The sequence below is a fragment of the Filicampus tigris genome, chromosome 13 (assembly GCF_054856515.1).
Source record: "Filicampus tigris isolate MCC_2025a chromosome 13, RoL_Ftig_1.0, whole genome shotgun sequence".
Lineage (NCBI taxonomy): Eukaryota > Metazoa > Chordata > Actinopteri > Syngnathiformes > Syngnathidae > Filicampus > Filicampus tigris.
This window is the reverse complement of record NC_141229.1, coordinates 10,335,447-10,356,251: the sequence shown is the minus strand read 5'-3', so window position 1 is coordinate 10,356,251 and position 20,805 is coordinate 10,335,447.

Sequence of the window (20,805 nt, the reverse complement as noted above, 5' to 3'; positions counted from 1 at the left end):
ATACAGTAACTGAAATTATTGTGGACTTTACTATTATCATTTAAGTAAGCTTGCAGCAGTGAAAAGTCAATATTTTGTCTACAATTAACTTGATAACTTTATTATTTTTCATGTACATTTAAAACTTTAAAAACAATTAAAAAAAATAATATAGCTGGCCGCCATGTTCATTTAACGCATCAGCAGATATCTTTCCTGTGTGTAAACATTGGCCATGACTGCACAATGATATACACACACATCTTCGCCTAATGGAATGCAGCTATAAGCGTTAATCCAGAAAGAATGAAGCCATATTGTTCTACCGAGTTAGATTGCACTTTTGATGTGAAAGGTGCAGCGCTGGATGGTCTTTTAATGGCACAAAATACACTTTGGGGAAAGAGTAGACCAGGAAGTGCGAAACAGCCCCTGTGTGCCATGTCGTTTGCCCCGCCACATGCATGGACAATGCTGTAATTAATTTGTCCTCCTACTTTACCCGCAACAAGATCAGAGTGTCGCTTTGGTCCAGTGTCTCAGCAGCTTCATTTACGAGCGCTGGCACCGCTCACATTATGGACATAACGCTCACAACAACACTGCCTGTGCCCGCCAGTAATCGTGAAGGGTTTGGAGAAAGTAGATAATCCATCGGGCAGTTTATCTCATCTCCCACTCCTTGCTCGTTAAAAAAAACTCGGCACGGCGTTTGTTTTTAATGTCACCTGTGTGGCGTGTCTCCCCTCCAACTGTAAATCACTCCTTGTCCTGGAAATGTCCACTGCACACATTGGCATGCCCGCCTGTTGTTGTGCACACCAGGGCTCGACAAAACTTGAGTAAGTACACTTTTTGTAAAAATTGTGGAATAACATGCCAGTGTACACTTTGTTTGCTGTTTCTGGTCGACCCCTTGCAATTTTTTTCACTGCATTATGACATTGCTTTTCTTTGTGTCCTCCTCATTGTCCAATCTGTGTCTCTTTTCCAGCAGTAAATTACCCACATTACATCTCATTTAAACCATCATGGACGTACCCGAGTGTTGTAAATGTTGCTATAAAAGTGAAATATATCAATATAGAGGTGTACTTTTCAGCTCGTATGCTTTTTTCCAAGTTTAACTAATTAATTACTACCAATCAAGACACACATATAAAATCAAAGAAGTCTTTCTTTAATAAGACAATAATATGGCAACAAATCAAAACTAAACAACAATAAATATACTGACGATAATCCAGTGGTATCCCCCTTAAAAATGCTTATCCAGGCTTAGTCGACATTTTCTCCAATTATTTAAGTTGGTGACATCATCAATGAATTTGATAATCTTGTCAAAATTGCATTAAAAGGGTTTTGTAGGGCCTACATAATAACAGATTTAGATGCTTTTTTATATAAATATAAATGACGTTTAAAGAGCTTTAAAGTAAGCGCAGTAAAAAGCATGTTATTTTAATTTCTCAGACTGCTCACGCAAATCCACGGATTTACACAGATACTCAAGTGATAATGATACTCACAGCTTTAGCCGCAGGTCTGATCAAGTGTACACAATAGGGACTCACTACCAATAACACACACACATACACACACACGCACATACAAAAAAAAAAACATGTGCAATTGCTTTTCTTCTGTCTCATGCAAGTTCATTTCAGGGACTATGTGATACTTTTGATTTTGCTTTATTCTCACCTAATATGCCCCAAAATGGGGCCATAAGCTTTCATAAGCTTATCAGTTCATTAGCCACTTGATGGCCTATTGAAGTTGTAGAGGCGATGGAGGAGGTTACAGCCTTCCATTACTGAGGCATATTTTGTTAAGCTATTCAGAGAGACCATGGGGGAAAAAAAATCCTCAAACACATAAGAAGATTATGAGATATCAGCATATGTTAAAAACACATACACACACACACGCACACAGGCTTATGGGTCAAGTTAAAATAGTTTGTTCAAGCTCACCTACCGCTGAAATATAACGTTTTGGGAAAATGTCAATGCTCAAATGTAAACATTCCTTATACATTTTAAACTATAGAAAAAAAAATCTGTTTATGGATAGATGAAAATATTTTTAAGTGGATTATATATGGTCACTATAATGGCGATGTCCTGCACAAAATGGTTGGCAGAGTGAAATGTGGAAATAGATATTCAATAATTTCTCTGAACTGATCAAAAGAGATTTATTAGTTCAGTCCATTTTTTTTTCTTTTTCAATCTGTCTTCTATAAGCAAACAACACTTTTATTACTTTTATTCATCCCACGCAGGATGTGAAGACACAGGTTGAGTAAACGTAACGCAATTTTCAGCCATATTGATTTGAAGTGAAATCAATTTTGTCCAAGTCCACTCGTTAATTGTATTTGAACTACAACATCCAAAAAGCACTTGAAATTGTGCTGACTGATGCAAATCAGGTGTTTCCGGCCTGAAACGAGAGAAAGAATGTGAACTTGAGCGGTGGCACTTGACATTTCAAAGTGGGGTCAGCAACCTTTTGGAAACCGACAGTTTGATACACACTTCTGAAATGAAAAAGAAAATGCTCAAATTACCTTTAATGATTCATTTATGATATTCATCGATCAACATTTAACACTTTATTTCTATGAATATTTGCACATTTTTACATTTTCGCTTCTACAACATTCCAATGAAATAACCAATGTCCAGTCACTGGTGAGCTTCTTAATCCAGAACAGCCGCTCGGGCTACTCAAGTGGCCCTTGGGGCCTAGCGTGTCTGCGGGCACCACGTTGGTGACCCCTGCTTTGCTGTAAAAGCAATGTTTTTCCTTTCTGCGCCAACTTTCAAGTGAAACGTGAGGAAATGGCGGGAACAGCTGACATTTGACATTCGGTATGCGCGCCATGATCAAACGCCGCGCTTAATTGCCTCAAACACACTTTGATCACAAATAGCTTAGAAATTTAATGAGTTCACGCTGAATGGCGCCAATTCGGCTCCACTCGCACCACAGGCTTGCGCAGTACGTCACAAACAGCGAGCGGCGCGTCTCAAAAGAGGAGAGAGCAGTGGCACAATGGAATGCCGTCCTATGGAATTAATCCCCACAGCCACATCCATTCGGGAACACATTCAGCCAGAAGAGGCAAACTATCATGAAAGAAATTCACCGGATTCACCATCACAATACAAGAAAGGGTGCTTGAATATTTGGTTATAGATGATGCTTATTTCCAGAGCTGGCCCAAGGCATAAACCTAAAACTAAGGGTCCCATGACCACTAGGGGCCCCCAAAAGCAATTAAGAGTCAATAGAACCTGCAGTAGTAATATTTGTTTATATCTTTTTTACTTTTTTTGTGTCGATAAAAAAATTCACCCTTGAACACATTATTTGAATTCCTCTTATTTTCTGGGCACAAAGTGTTCAAATACAGAAAGCATGTCTGAACAAATTTCGCTCAACTTGAGAGGTTCTAGAAGTTCATATGTCAATAAATTGCTTCACAGTGTCGTCGGACACAAGCTCAAAGCATTTGGAAGTCCGAGTGCTATCATTCAGCATGCCCTGAATACTTGAAAGAATGCACCTTGATGTTTATTTACATTTTTACATATTTCAACCTCTGCACTCAAACCTTCCATGCACAAGCAGCCTCACACAAGCTTCATTTGAAATAAAAGTCTGAAATGGATGGATCCAACCTTTACAAAAAAAAAAAGATCATCCCACATCTTTTGAAGAGCTATTACTACTTTCCAGTTCCACTAATATTTCCCAAGACAATATTATGATTCATCTTAACATTCCCTGACGTGGCTGCTGCTAATGCAGCAGTACCACCATTCCATTTGCAATTATAATACTGCTCATTTGGGATCCCAATTTTCATTAATACAATTAAGATTTAATAACGATTTCTTGAAACTACGGCATATTTGTCAAACTAATTTAAGAAACTGGAACAATTAGCAAACTAGAAACGTACACTCAAAGACCATAATGTAGCGCTCTTTTTTAATCATTTTATAACATACACGAGTAACCTATAACCATAATGAAAAAGTGGTCTTACAAATTGTATTTTAGTTTTCATTTCTTTACTTTCAAATGCTTTTAAAGTCTTCTGATAATCCGTTTAAATATTGTCAATGTTTTTAATTTTGGTCAGCTACCTTTGGTTTCTCTGCTTTGCTCCTGAATGTCGTTAACTGTTGTGTTTGTAAATGCGTTGAGGTGTTGTATCTTTGTTTGTGTGAAGCACATTGTGTTCCCTTGTGTATGACATGTTCTATATAAATAATGCTGCTTTGCCTTGTCATTATAAATACATTAAATAAATAAATTCTGCAATAAGCGGAGATAAACTGTCAATAAGCATTTTCCACAAAAAACAGGGTTGGCTCCACCCCCCCAATTTTTTATTTATTTTTCTATAAATTGGTGATTCCGTCAACCGTGGGTGCCGAGTCACATGTATGCGGGAGTCCACTGTATACCTTATATTGGTATCATATATTGTTGCACACTGACAACAACACCGACATCAAAATGATGTTCAATTACTAATTTAATATGCTAAAAAAATTACAAATTTACCACACTGTCATCAATTAAAATTGTACAAACATGGCTCCAGCACCAGCCCTGCACATCAAAGTCCATGATAAAAAAGCAGTCTCCCGTGTTATGTCTTCTTGACAAACTGTTCAAACAGCTGCCAGGTCAAGAGAAGATGATCTAACATAATGATGCCCAACCACTCCACTGAGAGAAGATCAGGTGAGCTTCGGAAAATTATCCAATAGCTCTTAATTGGTCCGAAAAAAAACCCAAATAATGAATATTTGCTCATCCCTCTATGTCATTGATGTATAATGACAGGAAGTACAATGAAATACTTTTCCATGATCACCACAACACATCATCTTTATTTCAGGATATATACTTGTGACATTTTGTGCTGTGACATTTTTCGAATAGAAAATACGTGCCGTGGCTCATAGGTGTGAAATTCAAGGCCTGGGAGCCAGATCTGGCCAACACTCTCATTTTCTGTGGCCTCATCGAAAGTGTGTCACAATATTTTGATCTAGCCATGAAAGGGCAATTATTATTTACTAGGGTTCCCACATGGAGCATATTAGGAAAGGAACAAGAAATGTAACTTTCTTGTGCTCAAGCTGAATGCGGTTTTTTTCTCCCCAAAAACAAACAGTGCAGCTCAGCTTCTAGCTAGTGGGTGTCATGGCCCTACATTAAACACAAAGGTAGTGTTATGCAACTACAATTTCCAGCAACATTTAAACAGCCTAAACCAGCTCTTCGGATGGAGCCAAAGCACTGACAAACGCCACGATTAGTTTTTTTAAAGCATAATAATTCCCAACGTTAAAACTATTCCTGTTGCACTTTTGCATCCTTCAATTCTCTAAAAAGAAGCGAAGCAATTTTTGCACTTTCCTGAAAGATTTAAGCTGTTCCTGTTACATTTGAAATATCATTAAATCTGTTCCTGGTTACACAAAAGATAAGCAGTCTTGCATTTTGTTGCCTCACTGTACCCAATATGAACCAAACCGTGAACTTCAAACCAAGGTACATACCCGGATTTTTATTTTTAACATACCGTTCCATCCCTGGTGATGATACATTGACATACAATAATAAACATAAAAAGTGGCCCTTGATGAAAACAAGTTTGGCAAACTTGCTCTATCGCCTTCAGTGCAATGGCAAAAATGGAATGCTTTAATAACGAGTCCAATAGCTATTCATAGTCAATCACTCCATTGACTGATCAATATGCCTCCTAATCAACCCCCACACCCCAGTTAAGTTAGGCTTTGCATGCTTGCCTCTTCTCTCGCACGAGCATATGGAGCTGTGGCTGACCCAGCGAGTCGTTGAGTGTGAGGACAGATGCACTTGTCCCGCCCCTCCCCTTCTCCTAAGCCCACACTTGCGCCCACCCGCTTCAACCATCCTATCCACCTGTTTTGGGTCACACACACCAGTGGGGCGAGTGGCGCTGCGCGTGCCACACCAGCCGCTTGGCCACCAAGACAAAAGAGGATTTATTAGGGAGGCCGGCCGCCTGGCCTGAGGGGGAACACAATGACGTGAGGCGGGCAGGGCCTCGGGGGCAGTCCATCACGTGCCCGCTTGATCTGAATAAGCGTCAGGGGGCATCTGGTGCGTGTAACCTAAGGTATTATGCCAAACAAGGGGGACCAGTAATACAGTATGTCTGCTTGTTTGTGCAAGGTGGCGGTGGGGGTAGAGAGGTGGTCTTTAAAAACAATTGCATGTGTTCTAACATAACACTGGTCAACAGCAAATTCTAATCAGATGTCCTAGTGTCCCTAAATGTATTTGACGCTGATTTAAAAAAAAAAAAACGTTTTTGTAGCACATCACATCATTTTTTGTATTTTAGGTTGAGCTACAAAATATTCTGCATGATGTATTTTTCCAAATGTCCGAATTTATAGCTATGACATTTCAGAAAAAAAATTCCACCTGTCGCTGAACCTAACCCATAATTCATGTCCCATATAAATATATTACACATTTCACATTGGTATTATATTATAATGATTAAAATTTTGATGTGCTAGAGAAAAAATGAGGGCAGATTCAGAATGGGCGCAAAAAAAAATAATCTAGAAAAGTTTACTCGCATCTCTGATTAAAACATGTTGTGAACATTTGTTGACCAGTCTAATTAAATGTCGGCACTCAAATACAATGTGGCCTCACTAGTGGGAGGTGAACCAAACCTGCCAATGACATTCATGCTCAAGTTGAAAGTATTTCATCCAGTGTGATGTTAGCTGACTTTTTCCAATGATAACAATCAAACTCCTTGTGAATTGTCTGTTATGTGACACTATACAGTAAAAATGTTTAGTGTGCCGTTGAAGCAAAATTGCAGTTGTGAGGAAGTTTAAAATGTCAGGCCGAAAGCTTTACATACTTATGAAGTGCTGTGTGTGCATTTTGGAGTGAAGCTATACAGTACAACTCGCTGCATGTATTGTCGCGAAGCACTTATCATGCATTTATGCTCGCTTGTGCACCTTCACAAATCCAAGCAATCTTCCAGTTCAAATAAGACGTTGATTAGCTGTTCTCATCACACGCGCTGGCTGTGCTGCTGAGTGATTTATGAACTCCAGCAGCGAGCTGAGCATTGACGCAGCGGGGGGACGTCGGACTGAGGGCGCCGAGGTTACCAAGGTCGGGTCAAGTTGAGCCTGAGCAGTCTGCGAGGAAGTTGACCTCTGGGTCGCTGAGCAAAATGAACTAGCATAATATGCCACCCTGAAGACTGGACTGAAAACATGAGGAGGCTGTAGCTGCAAATTTTCAAGCACAAAACAAAATTTGACTCAGATTACTTTAAGTGGACGTACAGTATATGCGGCCGTCCAGAATGCTCAATGAGGTCGAGAAAAAGGAATCTCTGGCACTACTAACATCTGTGGCGACAAAACAGTAAAACATTTGGGATTAAGCAAAGGGCCGTGATTTAAAGGGCGATGTGATCATATTTCATGACCATTCTATGCAGACATCCAAATAATTCAAAATGGTTCATAATCATTTTTATAGCAACTATATGTATAATGGTGATAAAAATTAACCCTGGGGTCAGACTGTTCTAATCGTGACACCTTTTTAACTGTAGAGGAAATTCTTAACTAATATTTGTATAATATTTTTTATTTTTTTACATATTAAAACTACAACATAACACAAAGACATGATGATGTTCAAGCATGCCCAAAAAATGGCCAATTTTTGCAGATTTTTATCTCTGTTGTAAAATTAGATAAACACTATAAAGGGCAAAGTATTGTAAAACAGTCGAATGTTCTTCCTGTAATGTCCATCTTTACTGCTGAAAGCATTAAAGAGGAAGTCAACCCAAACATATTGTTTTCCAGAATATGTTCTATGCAAGACCACTAGTTGAAACAATGTATTCTGATGATAAATATTGCGTTTGTGGAATAAGAGTTAATCTACTCGCGTTTAGCCATCTCTGGGGTCGCCACTTCTGTTGACTGAAAATCCACATCACAACTACTCCGGGCTCAGGTAACGACCAATGACGGCTGACCTGTTTTCTGAAGCTGAGCCGTGATTGGTTGGCGATTACCTGAGTCCTGAACAGTTGTGATGTCATTTTCAGTCGACAGAAATTACAAAATGGCCGCCCCCTGAGATGGCTAAAAAGGGGTGGATTTTGCTGCTTAACTCATATTCCAGAAACACAATATTTATCAGAATGCCATGTTTCAACTAGTGGGCATGCTGGGAACATATTCTTGAAAAAAAACGTTTGGGTTGATTTCCACTTCAATCGACCAATTACATTCATTTTTTAAAATGAATCAGATGATTAATTGGTTATCAGAATTTTATTCGTACAAATATTGTGATCAGCTTCAAATAATCCAAATCAATCGGGACCTAATGTATACAGAACAAAATATTAAGTTAACCACTGTCAATTGTAATGATGAATGAGTCATACGAAGGACTTAAGTCGAAGATGTTTCATAGAACTTTTTTTTTACCCATCATACAAGTGTACAAGAAATAAATCATTGTTAGGAGTAAAACATCAAAGTGGAAGACTATGTGAATCTGTTTTATCAGCCATAATTTTAGGTGTCTAGCTGTCTTCTCTTAAAACATCTTGTAGCACGAAGCCATTGACACTCATTCAACTAAGGCCTCACAATGTCTGCTAAGATCTTGTGAGACGTCACGTGTAATGGCGGTTCAAACTATGAAGTTATTGCAGGCATGTTTTTCCCAGAACTTTGTTCAAAGATTCAGAGGGGATTGATCCTTTTCTGTTGCCAGTCCCTCTCTTTGGAATGACCTTCCCAATAAACGTTAGGCAAGCCCCCTCGCTTCCCATCTTTAAAACTCGTCTTAAAACTCATTTTTATTCTTTAGCTTTTTACTTTTGCTCCTCCATGTACAGCACTTTGTATACAGCGCTGGTTGTTTTAATGTGCTCTATAAATACAATTGAGTTGAATTGAGTTTAGTTGAAACTCTGCATTGTATGTCCAGTCATATATAAAAAAAAACGGATTCAAATAAATGTGTTGATTTACAAGCATTGTTATGTTTCTCTAATTTAATCTTTCTGTTATTTTGTTGATTCTGGCGCTGTTGTGGTGGAGTCTAGACGACGTTACATGAAACTGGCAGGGCTGGCTTGTGCGTCATTGTGTCTATTGTAGGCGACGACGGCATGTCATGCTCTTTCGACAGGCACGGTTACACACAGCTTGTGGCGCACTGACCTACAACTATAAACCCCCACCCCACCCCCCGCTTGTTTGTCAGCGCTTGTTTGGCCTACTTTCAAAAAGACAAACACCACCAATTGTTTTGTTGTGCATTTCCATGAAAATAGAATAAACAAATGGAATGGGGTGGGGTGGGGGGTGTGTCTTTCAGGGTTGGGTGGTATACAGTATGGCGCAGTAACGCACAATGGCAATATTTCTGGAAAAAGAACACAAAAATCCAATATCCATTTAACAACAGAAGTGTCAAGGGCAACAAATGTGACCAACCAATTCAACTCACTGAGTTCCTTCCTGATTGTGGTCAGCCATGAGGGCAGCAGACCTCCAAACTGGCCCTTAAAAGACATCCGCCCCAACCGCCCGCCACCCCCCTATTCTTCCATCCAGGGACATTAGAGATGTTACAGTTCATCAATGAGTATGCTCCGTGGCACTTTGAGAGTCCTTAATTAGTGGCACACTGCTCTGCAAGATGAGGGAACTACTGGTTGGAATCCAGGGGGAGGGGTGTCCAGTCTACAAGTCCCCCCACAAGCTTTTATGTTTATGAATTATAATTATAAAAAGGTCAAATAGAACACATGATTGAGTAGTAGATGTATTGCTTTGACATGAGGAGTGCGATCAAACTAAATTGATTGTTTCTTTGTGTGGCAGCGGGGGGTTGGGCGGGGCGGGGCGGGGCGGGGTGTTGACATGAACAGCCCCTCAAGGCTGGACTGTATCAAACACATGTGATTGAAACGCTTTAAATGGGTGTCAAACAAGCATGGACATCATGTTTGACTTAAATTATCAGCAGTCCCACAGGAGGTGTCTGCGGCCGCCCGCCCCACCCCACCCCAACGTCAGCCCCCCACCTCCAAAGCAAATGGGTGTGTGCGGAATACAAACACAGGATTCACCGGTGACCACTGGGTCAGCACGCGGGTGCCAGTTGCGCCTGTGGGACTTCATTGCCACATTCCTACAGCAGCATTTTAATTTGCTGGACATGAGTCGCCCCCAGACCCCCAACCCCCGCACCCCCTTCATGCACCCCCCCTCCCTCTAGCAGCGGCTAACGGGACAAACAGCACTTCTAACATGCAGGCAGAGAGGCTTTAAGTGTGTTTGTGTGGCAGGTGGTGATGATGGGCGGGTGGGTGTATATTTTGTGCGAGATAGGGGTGGCGGGGGGCCAGCCGGGGGGGGGGGGGGGGGGCAGCTGCTTGTCGTCTGTTGTAGGGTCCCAGATGGGTTAATGGGGAGTTTAGCATCAGGATTACAATGCAACAGTGTGGCTTCAGATTTTGTCATGATTACCCCAAGCTCGCTGGCAACCTCCTGCCACCCCTCAGCAGCAGCACCACTGGGCCAACAACACGCAGTACGCCTGGATGAACACGACCAAAAACTACCTCTTCACACAATAACATGAGTAGCGTCAACTATAAATGCAATTATAAAGTAACATAAAATCTACAGAGAGCGTCTTCTTCTATGTGTATTCATAAATGCATTTTGGACATAAGATTAAATATTATTACATATTGAATCCACCCACAACAGATAAAAATCTGCAATGAAGAGAGAATATTTAAAAAAAAAAGTTTTTAATACTTTCACACCTTCCAAACATTTTAAACATATGCCAACTTATCAAAACGCACTTTATAAAGTATTTCTTATCACCTGGTGACACACTTCTCCAAATGCATGGCAAAGAATGTTTGCTTCAAACTGTTTATTTGTCACTCCTAGATGAAGTTTTGGCAAGGCAGATTTATTTATATAGCTCATTTCATACACAAGGTAATTCAATGCGCTTCCCACAATTAATGACAGAACACCTAAAAGCATTCAAACCGCAACAGTTAACGACATTTAGAAGCAAAGAAGAGAAAGCAAAAGTAGCTTTCCAGAAATACTAAAAGAACATACATAGACAACATTTTAACATATTAACAGAAGACTATGAAAACGTTTAAAACATTTCAAAGTAAACTAAATAAATGAAAGAGGGGTACTGTGAAATTGATTCAAAAATGTTTAGAGATCTTAATCAAAGGTATGGGGTAAAAGCAAACGTTTTTAACCTGGAATTAAAAGCAATTACACTTCAGGTTGACTTCACTTCTGTTGGCAGGTTATTCCAGTTGCATGCAGCATAACAGCTAAATGCCACTTCACCATGTTTGCTTTGAACTCTGATCTCCACTAATTGACCTCAATCTCAAAACACAATGACTGTGACAGTAAGTAGTAATATTTTGATCCCATTTTGTGAAATTACTGCAATGTAAACATTACTGTTTACCTGGTGATGCTGGATCTAACTTTGAAGCATTGTTTGAATGGGCAAAAAAGAACATGACTGCCAGTGGCCACTGTGGCGTCATTAAAAGAGACATAAATATGAATGGGCTAAAGTGTGGTCTGTCTCCAGCTCCTCACCTCCACAGGGCGTCGGACTAATCCGTTTGTCAAACGCGTGTCTTACCTCTGCACACTCCACCCTCGCTACCCCCTCGCTCCCCAGCTGCTGGCCGTAACAGGTCCGGTTCGAGCACAGCCAAGCCCAGGGAGATTGAAATGTTATGGAAAAGGAGCACTAATTAAATTCCTTAGGTTAATCCCTGCCGATCTCCTCATTGCACTCTCCAAGTGGGCCCTGTGAGTAGACAGAGAGGTGGGGGGCAGAGTCTACAAACAAACACTCAGCAATAACGGGGCCCAGAAAAACTATTTGCAGCCAAAATGAGAGGGGTGGAAGTGTTGCACGGCTGTGGATTAAGCAACGTGTGGACAAACAGTCATTTTGGTGAACATGCAACAGGAACATGATAATCATGCCCACACCTTGCCAAAATGACAATCCTAAACTAATTAGACACAAGAGGCTGCACAGGGGCACTCAATCTCAGAAAGAACCTAAGAGCACTTTTGTATGTGTTTTAAAAGATAGTGCTTCGGCTACTTAGATGATTGGAAAGAGAGCCCAAAGGTGTTTTGACTTTATCTTTTGAATAGTGGACTACTGTATTAAAAATAAAGTTAATAATCAGTAAATGTTGCACGGTTGTTTCCAGTGGTTGTTATGTAACAGACTGTAATAGACACTGCTGTAGAAAGTTTGCTTTTCCATAAAAGAACTGTCAAAATTGTCTGGGTTTTTTTTTCAATTGTTTTATGCACGCTATTTAGGTGTTAACCATGTTAATACCTTTCAACATTGCTGTCAGTAATGATGTTTAATAATGCCGATTTCCTTTCTGATCCGATTCTGAGAAGAAAAAAAAGCTGGTATCAGCGTTGACGAGCCGATAGTGATTCCTGGTGGGAATATACCTAACGTGTCCGGTGAATCTAAAACCAAGCAGAACATTTTAAATCATAGCTTCATAAAGAATACAAAATATCAGAGTAATTTACTTTTTTTAAACTCATAGGCATACTGTATATTAAGGTGGCAGTCAGACACTTGCATTTTCCAATCCTGGGTGACGCCAACTGAAATTGACAGTAAAAAAATAAAATAAAATAAATTACACTGTGATTGCACAAGTTTGTCAATATGTACATTTTAAAAGCCAATTTATACTCACCGGTGGGGACAAAATGTTACCTTATGACAGTAGGACGAAAGGATGATGCAGTTGGTTCTGCCCTGATCATCAGTAACAATATCTCCATGAAGCCCTGTTGTCTCTAGTGACAGTTCACAAAACTGTTGTTTGTAAAATTGTCAGGTCTGATCTTAATCTCTACCAATGTAAATCCCCCTTTTCTTTATCTAATTTTAGGAAACTTAAAAGTAATGACACCAAGCTGTTCTGGAAATTGCGGCATCCAGGTAAGATATATATTCAGGCTTTAGGCATAGCTATTAGTTATCTGTACACTGTTGTGTTTTTTTTTTTTTTTTCCCAAAACCAAAATCTATCGTCCAATTACATCACTGGGTAGCAACTGCATAATTCTCAGTTTTTGCAAATGTTTTTAGCAAATACTTTTTTTTCGGCGATGTACATTTTTGAGTAAATGCAGTGTATAACACAGAGGTTAGAGTATCTTAAATGGAGTCATTTCACACAGTTAAAATTAAGTTGTGTCATCTTATGTAAGAAAGGAAATAATGATTATACTACAGAAATATAATTAATTAATTCTTGTGGTATTTCCTCAATAATGGCTTAGATGACAAAACTTTATAAAGTCAATGCAAACTGTTACCATAATTTTTCATGCTGAGAAAGCAAATCCTTTTTCTTTTTTTTTTTTCAGAGTGATGCGTGATTTGTCAATAAGGCATAGCAGGTGTGCAGTTCTCAACATCACAACACACACTGGATAGGTGACCTTATGTGACCTTTTCCCACAGAACTGCATAAACTTAATGACCTGAACAGCCTTTTATTCTTCTGGTATTAAGGACATCATTGTGGAATATGATGTAAGTTATCAATGCATGAAGCGGAACTTAATTCAAATGCATGTTCAAAGTTATTTTACTGTTTCAAGAAGTTTGCAATTGGCTCCCAGCCAGTGGTCATTGAGAGAATGGCAGCAATGAAGCGAGCAGGTGCTTGGCGAGCCACGTGGGGACGTCGTAGTGGGAGACGTGGGCGCATTACACTCTGTGGGCGTGCTGCGTCACACAAACCACGCGCCTGCGTTGTGGCTTCGCTCAGAGGTGTAATGCCTGATTAGGGGATTACAGGAAAGTGCTTCTTTGCAGTTCTGTGAGAAACAATTATTAACATGCTGGTGTCTCTAATCCTGGATAAACATAGCTTTTCAAGAACAACAGCAGAGTCTCTCTTTCCCTTCTTAAAAAAAGGCCTGTAGTCACTTGAACTCCAAAGTCTACCTAATAGCGGCAGAGGAATGAGGCGAGTGTGATGACATACTGTAGAGTAGCTAGCCAGCAGGCCTTCGCATCACAGCTCGGGGAGAGAGGAGCTATTGTGCCGCGTGGCTTGTTGAAAGGGCATTACACTGTGACATGTAATCTTTTATTTGTTTGTGCACTTGTCTCGTGTAATCTGTGTGCTAGCAACTCTGGCGCAATTTCCTGAGTCAAGCCGAAGATTCCCAGAATAGCTCATCCAGGTATGACTACCAGCAGACAGATTCACGACAGGTTGGCAGAATAACAGCGTTTTGTTGGGCCAGCTGAGGGAATGTGGAACGCTGAGGGTTGAGCCGCACGTTCACTTACATTCAGAAGCCGTTATGACACTATCCTTATATCGACAGAGGAACTTTGGCCCTCTGTTGTCTAATAATGCAAAGGTAAACACTACATTACATTCAAACTGGAGTATAGTACTTTCCATCAACACGCACAAGCAAGTGTGCAAACTCTGCCATAACGCACACAAAAATTGAGGCCATTCTGCAAAAATAAGTACATTTTGTTGTAATTCCAAAGTGGGATGCTATTTTCATAAAACAAGCTTACAAAGCCAAAGGCATTTTCATAAAACGGTAATATATGTCAACTTTTTAAAATGTATTAGCATGCAATAATTGTTGAAAAAAAATCACACAAAGCGTATTTAGCACCATTTAAAAACAGTGCAAAGAGGGAATGAAGCCAGAAGGGCTTGTAGAAGATTCCACTCCCATCCAGAAAATCATATCAAATGAAACATATAAAATATATGAACAATGCAATGCTGCAAGCATAACAACTGAACTGTAATACCGGCATTAGGTACACTTGTCCAGTCTCATGAGGACCAGTGCAAAAGCTGTATCAAAAGCATGTCATAGCATGGCATATTTATACAGTACTCAAACGTGTTTATACAGTAATCCCTCATTTATTGCGGTTAATGGGGACTAGAACTCCCCGTGATAGGTGAAAAATCACAAAGTAGAGGTTGACTTTTTTGGACGATTTTCTTTGAAACAACGCGTCTTTCCACATTATGGCTGCCGATATGGTTGTATTTTTCATTTACATTTTTTGATGAATACTTTTTGGATACCCGCGATGCACTGAGACCGCGAAACTCGAACCGCAAAGTGGCGAGCGGTTACTGTATTACTATATTTAGCTACATGAGAGGGGCAGCATATTAGAAAAATCAAATGATGACACTGAAAACTACAACCATAATTGTCATATATGGTTAAATTAAAACCCATCTAACGGTTTCATTGTCCATGCCAAAGAATTCTTAATGCTCATTGACTGGTTAGGGTAAGCAATATGAAAAGCGTTAGGGTTAGTCTAATCTCTAAAATGTAGTTGTCATATTGTAATCTTAACAGCATAATTGCCCAGATACTATTTGAACAATTTCAGAAAAAAAGAAAAAAACAAGAGTGAAAAAAATCTGCCAAAGAACCCAATTGCCTCGATTCGACCTTTGCGGATTACCTGGCCGACTGAGAATCAAGAAAAAAGGAGAGGGATATTTTTTTTATTGATATATGACAGCAACGCCAAATAGTTGGTAATTATGCTATTAGATTTACGATATTCTGAATTTGGTCTCCAAAGGGAAAGCCAGTACCCATGTGAGAACAGATGTGTCCTCTGAATGTAGTAACACTTACACACACACGCACACGCGCACACACAATTTCAGTGTTGCCTGTGGCTCTGAAATAAGAGCACATCAAACCGGCCTATATAATTTATTTGCGATGCTACAACATGCTGACTGGCCACACTGTCCACTCGCTGACACTTTGAAGAGTTCCTCATCTCACCCTCTCCAGCCAACCTTCCTCCCATGTGGTCCTGTCAAGATATGACATTAGAAACGTAGGTTTTTAATCAAATGCCTGTACTGGTTAGACCTCACAAAGGACTTTAGTGTCACTAAATGACCTCTGAGTCAGTCGAGGAATTGAGGATTACAGTCACCTCATTTCCTAAGAAGGAGCTGGGGGCAGCGGTGTGAGTACAGCCAAAGGGTGCTGGTGCTGATGTGCGATGTTGGGGATGTGCTGTGCCCATCTGGCGGGCGAGGGCTTATCACTAAGCTCAGAGGCACCCCGCAGGGGTTCCACAGACTGTTGATCACTAGACCTCCTGCTGGCTCCTCCAATCACTTGACCTCCTCAGCACAAAAACACACAAACGCCTGCCACAAGAAAATATGTTCACACGTGAACCCCTGACTTGTACCGTAATGCTTTTAGGCTGGGGGAAAAAAAGATGCTTGGATACTCACCTCCAGCATTTGTCAACATGTTGCTATTAAGATTCAAGCGTTCACGGAGAAATTAAATTGAGGGGAGAGGGCCTTGAAATGTTAAAAAAGATAAAAAATAATTATTTGCACCTGTTTCCGGATCTTCACCACGATTCAATGAGGTCCGCCTTGGCACATGACCTCCCTCTTTGCTATGTTTTGCTGAAATCGGTTAAGCAGTTATAGTTTAATCTTGCTCACAAACAAACAAATGGCAATAAAATTATAACCTTCTAGGTGGAGGCAAAATGTAAACACAAGAAAGAAATAGGAAGAAAAGCGCAGCGCAAACATGCAGTGTCCGTATGGAACAACACATTACCAGGCACACATGTGATCTAATAAATATACACACACATAATTACAAAAATATAGACGGCTAGGTAAACACACAGAAGCAGCCACGCACGCCACACACAACCACTGATAATCCCCTAGACACACACTCACACAGGGCATCATATTGTTTATCACTGTGAACCAGCCCAGTGACACCCATCACTCTAATTCCATTTGTCTGTTTAGATTCGTTTTGCTTTAATCCCCCCCTTGTTTGTGCACATCTGCAAGCAGCGCCACGGCACATCCATCGCGAGGCCGGCCGGCAAAGGGAAAGGAGAGAGAGCGGGAGTGAGCATAAGAGAGAGAGAGAGAGAGAGAGAGAGCGCAAAATAGAGAGGTTTTTGAATTTTAATAAGTACATTTGTATGAGGGATTTTAATGACCACATCAGTACACTGTATGCAATCTAGGTGACTTTCATGAGGGAGCGAGAGAGACAGACGGACGGACAGACAGGCAGAGACAGAGAGAGGGGAAGAGAGACAAAGTGACAGAATGAGAGGGAGGGAAAGAGACAGAATGAGAGTGAGTGAGAAAGACCGAGGGAAAGGGAGAGTGAATAGGTCTCCCTGGAGCTCCAGCGGCAGGGGCCACGCGGGCGCATCTCCTTGCCCAGAGAGAAGCGCCCCAATCCAGGCGCGGAGCTGCCGCCACACCCGCGGGCCCCTCTAATCACAGCAACCAGTCAAACACGCGGCCATGTGGGCTCGAACACCAACACAACGTTTAAGGCTTTTTACACAGTATTACAGCACATCTTATTATCCCATTCAAGTCCCTCTATTAGCTCAATTGGATGGTGGGATTTTGATTTGTAAATTGGGGGATTTTAGATTAGCTTGTCTGTCAGCAATGAAATGCCCCCTGAGACTGTGAATTATGCGACCAATCACATAGGAATCAGCGCCTCGGCATATATTGGAGAGACTGAATGGATGGTGCCGTGATAGATTTAACCTAGTTTATGTCGTAACTCTATATTACATCTTAGATTTTATCAGTGTGAGCAAAACAATTGCAGCACTAAGGATGCAGAACTCAAATATATCTACAGGCAGAACGCAAAGAATACCTAAAATAGAGCAACGTTAGCTTTGATACAAGATATTATATTCAGGCCTAATAGAGTGCCATTAAAGAGATACTGTAAATATTAGCTACTGAGCACACCTCGGAGCAACGTTATGCAGAAGAGGAGTGGGTTGGTTGAAAGGAGGGGAATCATTTACCCTTCTCCCTCGTCGGGCCTTCCATTCAGACGTAGAGTGAGAGCATGCAGGGGGGCGGGGGGGGGGGGGGGGGGTCGGAGGGGGGAAGGAGGCACCCCGAGCTAGTCGAGAGACCCGGCAAATTATGAAAATGCTTCACTGTGTCCTAAATGGAGGCCGAGCTCTTTAATGTGGCACAAAATTAGAACCTGGGGGAGAAAGTGTGGCCTGCTTGATTGGCGAAATACCTCAGGGCCCACGACAACCCTTCTCACGCACACACACATTACACATTCATCCGCACATGCATACAGGCAGACGCATCTCCAAGCGTACAGATATTATCCCATGCCTAGTGGTTGTGTCTTGAATTGGCGAAACGTGAAGGACCCGAGAGAGAGCCCAGGGGCATCTATAAAGGTGCCTAATTTGTCAGTTTACTCCTCAATTATTTAAATAGATCTAAAACGGCAGCGGAGAATAGGGCTTTTTTCCCCTGCCTCTTCGCAGTCAAGCATAAAGAGACCTTTCGCCACGGTAACCATTTTCAATTATGCTCTGCACTGCTGTCTTTGATATACGCACGCGGTGTAGTGGAGAGGCACCACATCAAATAAACAAATGTGTGTACACAAGATAACAGCGGCAACTTGGGGATAATATTCTCGCAAGAACTCAAAAGTTACCCCGCATGGACAGATTAGAACTCTATGAAAATGGGCGCAAAGTAGACGGACAAACATTGCATGTGAAGTGCTATCACACGCGCAAATAAAAACATACACGGGCCTATTGCCGAGGATTACAGTCAGGTTTGGATATGAAAAGCAAGCATACACATCCTCTGTTGACACTAAAGCCCCACCTCATCAATTTAACATCAGTACAGTCAAATGATCCTGAGTTGGTACTGCGAGTCTGACGATTGATCCCGAAAACGGGAGCTGTCGCATTCCCCAGACCTCTGATCTCAAATCCACCTTACATCAACAACACAGTTTGCCTCGTTTATTTTTAAGGTGTTTCTGTGAGGATGTTTGTGAATCTTGCATTTCACCAAAAATGAGAGGGTGGCAAGTCAAGCGCCCTCCCCTGTGCAACAAACAAGGCCCATCCAGCAGCAGTTTGGGAGGGTCGCTGATAAAATGGCAAAAACGCTCGACACAATGGGCGCCACCCAAATACAAACACAATGGAGAGCCCTACTAACACCTGTACAAATAAGCTCATTGCGCTTGCAAACATACTGTACCTGCACTGCAGACAGACAGCAACTTCCACACAGTGACAAGCACACATGTTAAGGGTGATTGTAAACAAACTCCTGATAATCAATCATGGCATGTCAACACAGACGCTAATGGCATAATTCTACCCAATATACATCGGGTCGGTGATCGGTTATCTTTTTTTTTCCTTTTTTAATCTCTGATCAACTCCAAAATCCTGATCGGGTAAAGACAAATTTTGACACCATTGTCATAAATATTTTTCATGTAATTTAATGACTTTATTCGTATTTTTTTCTTTTGTTGTAGATTGTTTTTGATATTTCTTGTAGTATTCCATCTTTAGTCTTGGATCATTTTTTTTATCATAAAATTTTGACTTTATTCCGGTAAACCTTGGGGTGTTGTTTTTCCCATGATACACTATCACAATTTTGTCATATTTCTTCTCATAATACTATGACTTGTAATTTTTTTTCCATATAAAATCTGGACATAATTCTTGAAAAATTACATCTTCGGGAATACAAGCTCTCTCCCGTTTTTGATGAACACTTGGGCCTACTATGCTGCTGTATTTTGATGGTCATTATACTGTACTACAGAAGCTTTTTTTTAATCAAAAGTCTGAGGACCACTTTTCAAGGGCAAGGTCAAGTCATGGTTGAATGAGTTTGCTGTGGAAGAACTTGATCCCAGACAGACGAAACTTCCTGTAAAATTTTCCCAGAAGTGGAGGATGTTGGTGACCAACTTCATTTGTCCTTCTATTCTGTGTAGGTGTCACCTTAATTGGGTCCATGTATAGTAGAATGTGCGGTTACAGTCTTCCTGAATAGTTTTAGTTTCAACACTATTGACATCAACAAAGAATGTGTGCGGAAGTTTGGAGGCAGAAGTTGGCAACCTGCACAGAGATGGGTGGCGCCTGCTAAGCACCCTTGAAACAGGTTTCTCATGCTTAAGAATGGGATCTGCACGCAAAGTTTTTCCAGAGTGTAAGATTCTGCGAAAACTGCGGCCAGCTCTGTATATCATGGCGCTCACACCCTCTATTCTCTTCCCAAACACTAACTAACAGACACATCCCAAGCCGCCGCCTCCCTCCACTGCAGCTTCCATGCAGCCAGAGAGGAGAGGAGATAGGCCCAGTTGCTAAAGCTGTCTTTTCAGCCCCTGCTCCCCGCTCCGTCTATCTGAGATACACAGCAAGCGGAGGTGTCGCTTTTCTGCTGGCATTTCGGACAGTATCTACTTATAGACGGGAGGAAAAAGAGAAAAGAAAAACAGAGAGGGTATTATCAGGGAGGGATGAGAGCAGCAAAGACATTTTGTCTTTTTATTCCCCTTCTAAGCCCTGGGCTTTGCTCCCAATCCGATTGGTCGATACGGCCAGGGATGTAAATGAAATGCAAAGAGGAATAAGGCTGGCTTCCCATCTCCAGAGTGTGCCCCTTCTAAGTCCCCCACCCCTCTCGCGCTGCCTTACTCTCGGGCTGTTTATGCTGTTGTCTTTCTGTCT